Genomic DNA, 13,386 nt, shown 5'->3' with positions numbered 1-13,386 from the left:
TGTTCTGCAGCAGTGAATTCCACCATTCTGTCTTCCAGGTCACTTATCCATTCTTCTGCCTCAGTTATTCTGCTATTGATTCCTTCTAGTGTATTTTTCCTTTCAGTTATTGTATTGTTTATCTCTGTTTGTTCTTTAATTCTTCTAGATATTTGTTAAATATTTCTTGCATCTTCTCGATCTTTGCCTCCCTTCTTTTTCCAAGATCCTGGATCATCCTCACTATCATTATTCTGAATTCTTTTTCTGAAAGATTACCTATCTCCATTTCATTTAGTTGTTTTTCTGGGGTTTTATCTTGTTCCTTCATCTGGTACATAGCCCTCTGTCTTTTCATCTTGTCTATCTTTCTGTGAATGTGGTTTTTGTTCCACAGGCTGCAGGATTGTAGTTCTTCCTGCTTCTGCCGTCTACCCTCTCGTGGATGAGGCTATCTAAGAGGCTTGTGGAAGTTTCCTGATGGGAGGGACTGGTGGTGGGTAGAGCTGGCTGTTGCTCTGATGGGCAGAGCTTAGTAAAACTTTAACCCACTTGTCAGCTGATGGGTGGGGCTGGGTTCCCTCCCTGTTGTTTGTTTGGCCTGAGGTGCCCCAACACTAGAGCCTACCTGGGCTCGTTGGTGGGGCTAATGGTGGACTCTGGGAGGGCTCACGCCAAGGAGTACTTCCCAGAACTTCTGCTGCCAGTGTTCTTGTCCCTTGGTGAGCCGCATCTCCCCCCGCCTCTGCAGGAGACCCTCCAACACTAGCAGGTACGTCTGGTTCAGTCTCCTATGGGGTCACTGCTCCTTCCCCTGTGTCCCGATGCACACACTATTTTGTGTGTGCCCTCCAAGAGTGGAGTCTCTGTTTCCCCCAGTCCTGCCGAAGTCCTGCAATCAAATCCCGCTAGCCTTCAAAGTCTGATTCTCTAGGAATTCCTCCTCCCGTTGCCAGACCCCCAGGTTGGGAAACCTGACCTGGGGCTCAGAACCTTCACTCCAGTGGGTGGACTTCTGTGGTACAAGTGTTCTCCAGTTTGTGAGTCACCCACCCAGCAGTTATGGGATTAGATTTTATTGTGATTGCACCCCTCCTACCATCTCATTGCGGCTTCTCCTTTGTCTTTGGATGTAGGGTATCTTTTTTGGTGAGTTCCAGTGTCTTCCTTTTGATGATTGTTCAGCAGTTAGTTGTGATTCTGGTGTTCTCAAAAGAGGGAGTGAGAGCATGTCCTTCTACTCTGCCATCTTGAACCAATCTCCTCCCTTATGTCTTTCACAGATATATTTTATTTTCTCATACATTAAGTGTTTAAATGAGATTTTCCTAATGAGGACATACTCAGACTGTATTTTTCCCACACCATAAACAGGATTAAATATATTTCCACATGAATAATGAATGATTGTATATGCTTTCATCATTCAAGATTTTCTTGAAGAATAAACTATATTGCCATGGGTAACCATTAGTGGAAGTATAGATGACCAGAAGGATAATCACTAGTTGTTACCAATGCTGTCATATAAGAAACCACACCCCATCATAAAAGTCCAGTTTATTTTCTTTAAACATATTGCAGTTGAATTTTATGGAAACATTTTAGCCTTTTGTGGTCTTTTATTTCCCAAAGTAGTCACTAAAGGAAAATTAACTAATATCTGAGGACAAGAATGTAATATTTTTGTGACTTGCAGCACCAAGAGCAAAACCCATTAGTAGGTATAGATTTTTCTCTTCAGCAATGAGCTAGTGTATAACCAATTTATATTCGTCTAACACTGTATATCAAGGTGGCAAATCTTGCTGCGTCTGTGCTTCTGTTTCCTATGAGAAACAGGCGCTATATTAAGTCTAAGAGATGAGACACAAACTGGAGTCTCAATGGTTATATAACAATCCTTTGTGTCTGACCTCAGTCACCTTCTTAACAATCTCTGAGCAATAAACATTTAGTTTAATCAATAGTTTTCCTCTGGATGAAACAACCTAATCATTAAAACTTCCGATACTTTAAACAAATTAATACTAATAATAGGCAATGTATTTGCCTAATGTTTTCAGTTCCCTCTTTTTCTTTCTTTCTCTTTCTTTCTTCCTTCCTTCCTTCCTTCCTTCCTTCCTTCCTTCCTTCCTTCCTTCCTTCCTTCCTTCCTTCCTTCCTTCCTTTCTTTCTTTCTTTCTTTCTTTCTTTCTTTCTTTCTTTCTTTCTTTCTTTCCCTCCCTCCCTCCTTCTCCTGAGCTCTCTTTTTCTGTTCCCCTCTCTTATTTTTCTCTGTTGTATTTTCAAAAACTAGTTTTCTTTGGAGTGTGGAGACTTTTAGGTATTGAGAAATGTCTCATGTGGAGACATTTTTTTTTTCATGGAAAGGCATTGTATTTTAAATATAGTAGTGTGTACATGTCAATCCCAAACTCCCATTCTATCCCTCGCCCCCACCCTTCCCCCTGGTAACCATAAGTTCATTCTCTAAGTCTGTGAATCTGTTTCTGTTTTGTAAATAAGCTCATTTGTATCATTTTTTTTAAGATTCTGCATATAAGCGATATCATATGATATTTGTCTTTCTCTGTCTGACTTACTTCACTTAGTATGATAATCTTTAGGTCTATCCATGTTGCTGCAAATGGCATTATTTCATTCTTTTTAATGGCTGAGTAATATTCCATTGTATATATGTACTACATCTTTTTTATCCATTCATCTGTTGGTGGACATTTAGGTTGCTTCCATGTCCTAGCTATTGTAAACAGTGCTGCAGTGAACATTGTAATGAACGTTGCATGTATCCTTTCAAGCTATGTTTTTCTCCAGATATATGCCCAAGAGTGGGATTGCTGGATCGTATGGTAGCTCTATTTTTAGTCTTTTAAGGAACCTCCATGCTGTTCTCCATAGTGGCTGTACCAATTTACATTCCCACCAACGGTGTAGGAGAGTTCCCTTTTCTCCATACCCTCTCCAGCATTTATTGTTTGCAGAGTTTTTGGTGATGGCCACTCTAACTGGTGTGAGGTGATATCTCATTGTAATTTTGATTTGCATTTCTCTAATAGTTAGCAATGTTGAGCATCTTTTCATGTGCCTCTTGGCCATCTGTATCTCATGTGATCTTAATCCAAAGAAATTAAGAAAAATTAAGCTTCTGGAGTATTTAAATAATCTGAAAATATAATGTACAAACCTATAACTTCAAGCCTGAATTTTTCACTATATCCACTGATCAAAATATTTTTGTTCCTTTCAAGAGTTTTTATATTGTGTAGTTTTATATCTTATGGTTACTAATTGATGAATTTTTTGGTATTTTGCAAGTAGACAAAACTGTTTGGAAATTTTCTGTTATCTTTTAAGCAGAAGTTCTGACTCTCTAACTTTGCACAATCATTTAAGCCTCAGGTTCTTTATTTCTCAAATTTAAATAACAATAGTTCTTCCTTTTTTTTTTTTTACCCCAACAATGGTTTATGAGGATAAAATTAATCATAAATATGTGGATGTCTTCTATATATGGATATATGTGGATGTGTCCTATAAATCTTTCTACAAATGCAAACACATGATATATGGAAAAGAGAGAAATTTTTCATCTTATAATTTCCTAAGAAGATACTATAGCAGGATTTTAAAAACCACCCTCCAAACCTCTGCTGGGATGTGGTGCACCATACATACCCCACCTTCCTTTCAATGGTCATGGGTCATACTAAGCTAGGATTGAGAAACAATGTTTATTTAGTCTTAGTAAAGTGGCAAAAACCCTTTTAGCAGAGTTCAAAATTTTACTAAAAAGTTGAGAAAAATACTAGAAAAAATGTTTATCTGTCTTGTAAATACACTGAGTCACCCCAAGGCTAGACTGAGGCAAGCCTCCAACTCCACCCATTCCTTATCTTGTTTCTAATTCCCATGATGGAAGGAAAAAGTCAACATAATGGAATGATTGTTATCTGGGTCTGGGACCTAGAGAAGGCTAAATGAGACTCCACGAAGTAGATGAGGTTAAAGGTTAAGAAAACCAAGATGAGAGGAGAAGAAAAAGGCAAACAGGAAAGAGTCCTCATGATTAACACTCAGTGACTCAGTATGAACTGATTTGCCACTGGAGGGGAAAACAGAAAAACTCTTTTTTCCTATATTCTAAACTCATAATCTGTGTTTAATAATAGCCTTCCTCCTCGCACATACAAAGACATAGTCAGGAGGTCACAATATTTGCACAAAAATCATGATTATACAAGCACCCAATACTTAGATCATTTTCAACAGTGGGTCCAATGAGGTATGTATGATGTAGTCTAGTCAGTCAATTTATTAATATATGGTAAAGCAAATGCTATCTTTATGTTAATGAAGATGTTGCTTACCATGTGATTATAATATTTTTATTGAGAAATAATTTATTCACACTTATTAAATGCCTACCAGGTGCCAAGCAATGAACTGGGGAAATAAATTACAGTTGATACTATACAGTGACTCTGGTTAAAGAAGCAGTGGAATATAATTCATGTACACTAATTAGAAACAGCAAATTAATATACGTTATAATAAGGAACATTCCCACACTCTTACCAAAACCACACCATCACCACACACACACACACACACACACACGCACAAATCTTTATATTTTGAAATCTCAGATTGAAATATTTGCTATGCATCCTGAATAGTTTTTACTGCTATGCTTTTTGTGTTTAGAGAGAAATTAATATGTATTAAAATTCAGTGTTTATATGGAAATATAAAGGAAATAGATAATTAAGACACTTTTATCAAAGAATAGTAAAGTGGGAGAAATCACTCTACCCAATATCAAGTTTTATTACATAACTACAGTAGTCAAGACTCTGTTATTGGTGGAAGGAATGTCACATAGATCAGTGGAACAATATAGAGAACCAAGAAATATCCTACACAAGAGTAGACAACTGATATTTGACAAAGGTGCAAAAGAAATCCAGTGGAGGAAAGACTGTACTTTCAACAAAGTGTTCTAGAACAATTGGATATTCTCAGGCAAAATGGAAACATGAACTTCTATCTAAATCTAATATCTTATATAAAAATTAACTCAAAGTGGAACATGGACTTATATATAAAGTGTAAAACTATAAAACTTTTAGAAGAAAATGTAGGAGGAAAATCTTTAGAACCTAAGATTTGGTGAAGAGCTAGATGTGACACTAAACATGTGATCCATAAAAGAAAAAAGGTGGATTTCAACAAAATTTAAAACCTTTGCCCTTCAAAAATCCCTGTTCAAGGATAAAAACTCAAAGTACAGAGTGGAAGAATATATTTACAAATATAGTAAGACATAGATCTAGTAAGACTCGTATTTCAAATATATAAAAATCCCTCAAACTCTACAACAAAAAAAACCCAATTAGAAAACAGGTGAAAGATATGAAGCGATATTTCACCAAAGAGAATATACAAACGACAAATAAGCACATGAAAAGATGCCAATGTCATTAGTCATTTGGGAAATGCAAATCAAAATCACAATGAGATACCACTTCACAACCACTAGGATAACTATAATAAAAAAGATAGACAATAACAAGTGTTGGTGTAGATGTGGAGAAATTAGATCACTTATACACTGCTGGAAGGAACATAAAACAGTGCTGCCACTCTGGAATATAGTTTGGTAGTTTCTTACAAGGCTAAACATACTCTTACCATATGATCCAGCAATCAAATTCCTTGGTATCTACTTTAATGAGTTGAAAACTTCCATACAAACCCTGCACATAGATGTTCATAGCAGCTTTATTCATAATTGCCAGAACTTGAAAACAAAAGATGTCCTTCAATAATGTATTAGTTTGCTTGGGTTGCCATAACAGAGTACTACAAACTGGGTAACTTAAACAATAGAAATTTATTTCCTCATAATTCTGGAGGCCAAAAGTCCAAGATCAAGTGTTGGCAGGGTTGATTTCTTCTGAAGGCCTTTCTCTGCTTGCAGATGGCCATCTTCTCCATGTATCTTCACATGGTCTTCCCTCTGTGCATATTTGAATCCTAATATTTTCTTATAAGGACACCAGTCATATTGGATTAGGGCCCAGTCTAATGACTTCATTTTTAACTTAATTACCCCTTTAAAGGTCCTATCTCTTAGGAAAGTCAAATTCTGAGATAGTAGGGGTTAGGACTTCAACATATGAATAAGGGGGAAGACACATATTAACTTACAATAGTATGTGAATAGATAAATTTTGGTACATCCACGACATGGAGTACTATTCAGCCCTAAAAAGAAACAAGCTATCACACCATGAAAAAACATGGGGGGAACTTAAATGCATATTAATAAACGCAATTTACAATATGAAAAATTTATATACTGTATGATTTAGCATTCTGGAAAAGGAAACACTATGGAGGCAATAAAAAGATCAGGGGTTGCCAGAGGTTGCAGGGAGGGAGGAATAAATAGGTGGAGCACAGAGGAGTTTTAGGGCAGTAAAACTATTCTCTATGATACTACAATGGTGGATACATGTAATTATACATTTGTCAGAATTCATAAAAGGTGTAATACCAAGAGCAAACCCTAATACAAACTATGGACTTTGAATGATAATGATGTATGGATGTAGATTCATTGATTGTAATAAATGTACCATGTTGGTATGGGATGTTAGTGAGGGAGGCTGTTATGGTGTGGGGAAGCTCTGTGTATGTGGGGGTCAGGGATATATGGGAATTCTGTACTTTCTGATAAATTTTTCTATAAACCTAAAACTGCTCTAAAAAATAAAGTCTATTAAAAATTAATGACAATGTGAAATACTGATGGGTATGCAGAAAAACTGGATCTCTCAAATACTATTGGTGGGAATTTAAATTGATAAGGTCACTCTGGGAAATAGGTTGGCAGTTTCTTAAAAAACTGAATATACAGTAATCATATGACTCAACAATCACACTCCTGGGCATTTATCCCAGAGAAATAGAAACTCATATCTGCACAAAAACTATATAAGAATGTTCAGAGCAGCTTTATTTGTAATTGCTAAAAACTGGAAACAACCCAAATGTCCTACAGCAAGTGAATGGATAAACTATAATACATCCATACCATGGAATATTATTCAGCAATAAAAAGGAACAACTTAGATGCGTCTCAAAAGTATTATGCTGAGTGGAAAAAGCTAACCTCAAAGGTCACATAATATATAATTCCATTATATAATATTCTTTATATATGTACACCCTCAATTAGTGATTGCCAAGGGTTAAGGATGAGAGGGGGATAGGTGTGAATATAAAGGGGTAGCATGAGGGAGATCTTTGCAGTGATTGAGCAGTTCTACTAAGAAATTGAGCAGTTCTACTAAGCAGCATGATCTCCCTCATGCTACCCCTTTATAGGGGTATTGAGGTAGTGGTTACAGAAATCTACACATGTGATAAAATGGCATAGATCTATGCACCAACATTGTAATAATGTGAATTTCCTGGTTTTGATATTATCTTGTAGTTACATAAAATGTAACCCTTGGGGAAAACTGGGTTAAGGGTACATGGGATCTCTGTATACCAACTTTTTGTGACTCTATAATTATTTCAAAGTTAAAAGTTAAAGAATGTACTGTTACAGACATATTAGTGTTCAACTGAGACTTTTTTTTCTAAAATACTTATATAATAATGAGAACCTTTGAAAAGTCATTGGAAACCGGTGAGAAAAATCTTCCAAAATATTCCATGTAGGGAAACAAATGATATTGATTTGTTTATATAAAATGCTTTCTACTTTCTAAGATCTATTTTATGTAGATGGAATTACAATTATGTAAGTTATTCTTTTTTAAAAATAAAAATTTCTGCCAAAATGATAGATTAGTGCTAAACAAAATGATGTTAAAATATAATAAGATCACAGAAGGAAATTTATGTTTTCAAAGGTCCAATAGTTTACTGAAATTAATATGATTGCTCCTTCATGAGTTTTTAAAAAACATTATTTTTATCCCCTTGCCCATTTTTTGTTTATAAAAATATCATGTTGGACCAGTGGCTCAGAGAGAAATAGAAAAATATTTTTATTCAGAGTATGTTTCCATGCTGGAGTGCTTCCTAGTTTAAATTTTCGACAATTCTGTTTTCTCAGCAATATGACATTTATATATTAGATCTGTGATGATCATTATGACAGTCATTGCATGAACCACTTTCTTGAACTCATAGTAGTAGAAAAGCTTAAACCTTTCCATGAAAGTCTTTGTTCTCATAAAAATTCCTACCATTGAAATTTTTTAATTCTTTCCATCATCCAAACATTCTTGTATATTATTATATTGCTTTGACTAAGTTTCCCCTGTTGATGTATCTCTTTAATAAATTTTTAAAACTAAAAGTATACACACATACAAAATTACATAAAAGTTTGTCAAATATCTCTTGAGTGGAAAAAGAAGGGTGGAGGAAGGAGGGTGCTAGTTCTCCATCTTTTCTAGTCTCCATTCCATCTTCTGATAGTGGATATAATATAAGAACAAAAGATTGCTCTGGCACAGCATGGGGAGTTGTGGTATCCCTTTTTTATTAATGCTGCATGAGTACTGGAAAATGATAAATATGTCTTTGCATAGTACCATGACAACCATCAGGTCTTTAAGGATACATATTATTCATTTTAATTACTTGTTCAAAATTTTCTAACATACATAGGAAAATATGGATTTCACCTTGGTCTTTTGTGCTAAAAACCTTGATTTTTTAAAAAATACATTTGCTGAATAGTTTTTGTTTTCAGAAAGCAGATGCTGCAAAATGATTGAAGGTTTTTAAAATTTTATTATTATTATTATTATTACTTTTAATAAATTTATTTATTTTGGGCTGTGTTGGGTCTTTGTTGCTGTGCACGGGCTTTCTCTAGTTGCGGCGAGCAGGGGCTACTCTTCGTTGCAGTGTGCGGGCTTCTCATTGAGGTGGCTTCTCTTGCTGTGGAGCACGGACTCTAGGCGCATGGGTTTCAGTAGCTGCGGCACGTGGGCTCAGTAGTTGTGGCTCACGGCTCTAGAGCACAGGCTCAGTAGTTGTAGCACACAGGCTTAGTTGCTCCGTGGCATGTGGGATCCTCCTGGACCAGGGCTCGAACCCATGTCCCCTGCATTGGTAGGTGGATTCTTAACCACTGCACCACCAGGGAAGCCCAAAATGATAGAAAGTTAAATGATGATAATAAAGGATTATTACTTTTAATTTTGCTGCGATCTGAAATCATCACTGAGTGCTTGGCTTGTTCTATGGTTCTTTTTATATTCCTGGGAGGAAAGACTTTGTATTAGTCAGGGTTTTTCAGAGAAATTGAACCAATATTTATTATAAGGAATTGACACACGATTATGGAGATTAAGAAGCCCAGACCCAAGGGAACTGATGGTATAGTTCCAGTCTGAGTTTTAAGGCCTGAGAACCAAGACAGTGTAAGTTCCAGTCCAAGTCCAAGCTCAAAGGCAGGGAAAAGACCAATGTTCCAACTGGAAGACAGTCAGGCAGAGAGAAAAAATTCTTTCTTACTAAGTCTTTTATTCTATTCAGGACTTAAGTGGATTGAATTAGACCTATCCATTTTGATGAGGGCAATCTGCTTTACTCAGTCTGTAGGTATTGATACAAATGTTAATCTCATCCAAAAACACCCTCACAGACACACCCACTATAATGTTTAGCCAAATACTTGGGCACTGCATGGCCCAGTGAAGTTGACACATAAAATTAACTATCACAGACTTATTCTGCAGTGGTCACTGAGTGTACTTTTTTGCTGCAAATGGAATATGAATAACATTAGAAAGGATAAAAAAGAATCAAAACTACACTGATTTCTTTTTATTAGAGGACTCCAGACATCTGTCTTTCTGATATCTTTTTCACCAGTCTTATGTGCAACAAAGGCCAAGAAGAACTGTACTTTCTTATGAAAATGACTCAGAGAGAAATCAGTGTGCTGTGTACAATGTAGTATTTACTGCTTTTTATCCAATTTCATTTTCCCGACACTACTGAGTCAGATATCCATTTCTCCACTTAGCTTCCATAGAAATACAGATCACCATGGTACCCAGTAACTTCAGACAGTCCATAGATAACTGTAGACACATCAGGAGGTAATGGAAGCTGTTTCTATATTATTAGAGTTAACAGTGGTTAATTTCCTCGCTTACCTATCAGTGTAAAAATAGTATCAGAGAAGAGATAATGGCAGGAGTTATTCCTCTAATAAGCAAGAGTATGAAGCTGCTTCTCCAAATAATAAGTTGTATTTATTTAAACATTTACTTATATCATTTATTCAACACACATTAATGAAACATTGGCTAGATTTAAGATACTGCAAAGTCCTGCAGGGAAACGTGAAGATGAATAAAATATTCTGTCTTAGGATTTAGCAGAAATGCAAGAAAACAGTTAGCAGTAGGGCGTTCTATTCAGGAGAATGAGATGATGGAAGTTTGAGTGATTTTTTGGAAGTCTAGGCAGGCAACTCCAGAAGTTCTGAAAATACAGTAGGGCTTGGGTCATAGTTATTTTATTTATTTATTTATTTATTAAATTTATTTATTTATTTATTTTTGACTGTGTTGGGTCTTCGTTTCTGTGCGACGGCTTTCTCCAGTTGCGGCGAGCGGGGGCCACTCTTCATCGCGGTGCGCGGGCCTCTCACTATCGCGGCCTCTCTTGTTGCGGAGCACAGGCTCCAGACGCGCAGGCTCAGTAGTTGTGGCTCAAGGGCTTAGTTGCTCCGCGGCATGTGGGATCTTCCCAGACCAGGGCTCGAACCCGTGTCCCCTGCATTGGCAGGCAGATTCTTAACCACTGCGCCACCAGGGAAGCCTCATAGTTATTTTAATGAGGAAAATATGTCCGGTCTCTGACTGGACTGAAGAAAGCAAAGAGAGCAATGAAGAAATAGACCAATTACTAGAAGTGGAATTTCAGAAGAGAACTAATTTAAAAGAATTGAAGCACCTGATTTGAGAAATCAGATGTTTAGAATAAGGTTGGAGCCCATTCAGCAGAAATACAGCACTTTGTTGGGGTCTCATTAATAACAATGGCAAACTGATGCTTAGTCAAAAATGCTGTTGGTGTGAAGATCCTTAGAGAGCACCCATTTTAGTTCATATTTGGTCTTGGGATCTGAATGCTCTTAGCTTTCAGGTGGATATTTAGTCTCAGCTATGGAAAAGAGGAAAAATACAAAATCAAGTTACAGCATAGGTCTTATAGAAGTCAGAGTTCCCAGCTTCAAGTAAGCCATATTTCTATATACTTCTATCACATATCTGCTTCAGTGGTAGAGAAGAAAGAGCACAGGCTTTATAGTTGAATGAGCTAGGGTTAGCTCTTTTTGTTACTAAATCGTAATGAGTGAATCAGTTAAGCTTCTCATCATTTGTTTCCTTATATTTAAATGTATATAGGGTTGATCAATTGCATTGATGGTCTTAACTTTTCACTCTTCCCATTGTGGGTAGGACATTCTGCCCTACTTCTTGACTCTGGTAATAGTCTTGTGATTTGACTTGACCAGTGGAATATTATTACCAAACATGATACAAATAGAGTGTCTCAGTCATCTGTTGCTATATATAAAACCACTCCCAAACATAGTGACTTGAAACAAAAATCATTTTATTTCTGTGGGTCAGCAATATGGGCTTGGACCAGCTGGCTGGTTTTCTGCTGATCTTTTCTGGGATGGCTTGTTCAGATGCATTCATCTGGTGGCTTGATTTAGGGATTGGTTTGCCTATGATTTCCCACCTGGGGTGATTGGTCTCTGTTCCATGTGGTTTTATCATCCTCCAGAAATCTGTATAGAGCGTTTTCTCACAGGGTAACTTAACTTTCCAAGAAGATGAAAGCAGGAGCTGCAAAACCTCTTGAAGGCTAGGCTCAGAAGTTGAAAAATGTCATGATGACACATTCTATAAGTCAAAGCAATTCACAACACCATCCCAGATTCAAGAGTTGAGTAAACAGACACATTGCAAAAATGCATGTATAAAAGGAGGGGAGGAATCATTGTGGCCTTCTTTGTAAACAATTGGACATACAAAAGCATGAAAAGCACTTGCATATTGAGGCTTGCTACCTCTATCAGATCTTCCAGCTATCTTTCTGGAGGATGAGATCTATGGAATGGAGCTGCACCATTCATCATCCCTCCTATGCCAGGCTAGACTTCAATCAGCTGACCCCCAGATATGAGTGAACTCAGTCAAGACCAACTAGTTGGTGCACAGTTGACTGCAGACGTGTAGGTGATCCTATTTAAGCTGTCACAATCATCCAGTTGACCCAAAGACTCATGAACAATAATAAATAGTTGATATTTTAAGTCACTGAGTTTTCTGTTATTTTGTTACACAGCTTTATAGTGCCCATAGATAACTTATACAAGGTATAATAAAGCTAGATTCTCTGAAGACTTTTGTGTATGTTTAGGGGTGTGTGTGTGCATGCATGTTTATGTGTGCAATAGATCTTATCTATTGTGATAAGGGATCAGTACTGTGCCTGGCATACAAGGTGGTCAATAACTACAGCTGATCCTTGAACATCAAGGATTTGAAACACGTAGATCAACTTACATGTGGATTATTTTCAATAATTGTATTGGAAAATTTTTTGGAGATTAGTGACAATTTGAAAAAAAAACTTGCAGACAAAACACATAGCCTAGAAATACCAAAAAAAAAAAAGTAATAAGAATAAGAATAAGAATAAGGTATGTCATGAATACATAAAATATACCTAATCTATCTTTATGTAGGCATAAGGTGAGTGATATTTATTATAAAATTAATAATGCATTAATTTTGTTACTGTTTTATCATCACAGGTAAGTGGTTTTTAAAAAATTGTAGCTATGTTTCCAATATTGTATTATGAATATGACTGTGATACTATATGCCATAACAAGTTTATAACAATTTGTTCATTAGTGTACAGGCTAGGCTACCACAAAGCTATTGTATTTATTACACTAGGCTACCATAAAGCAATCATATTGCTGCTTGTTTGTTGTCAATGCATGAATCATTATACCTATAAATAAATATAAATTTCTTTTTCATAGTATCCTTTCATTTTTGTTGTCCAGTGTTAGTAATACATATAGCATCTACAGTGTTTTGTATCATGTAAGATGATATTGATATAGGTACTAACAGACAATTCATCTCATAAACAGAGGGTGTAAACTTACGGTATCGATAATACAGTACAGTATTATAAATGTATTTTATGATTTTCATAATGACATTTTATTTTCTCTAGTTTACTTTATTGTAACAATACAGTATATAATACATATAACATACAAAATATCTTTTAATTGACTGTTTGTGTTATTGGTAAGGCTTG

The sequence above is a fragment of the Eschrichtius robustus genome, chromosome 4 (assembly GCF_028021215.1).
Source record: "Eschrichtius robustus isolate mEscRob2 chromosome 4, mEscRob2.pri, whole genome shotgun sequence".
In the NCBI taxonomy this organism is placed as follows: domain Eukaryota; kingdom Metazoa; phylum Chordata; class Mammalia; order Artiodactyla; family Eschrichtiidae; genus Eschrichtius; species Eschrichtius robustus.
This window is presented reverse-complemented; position numbering follows the sequence as displayed.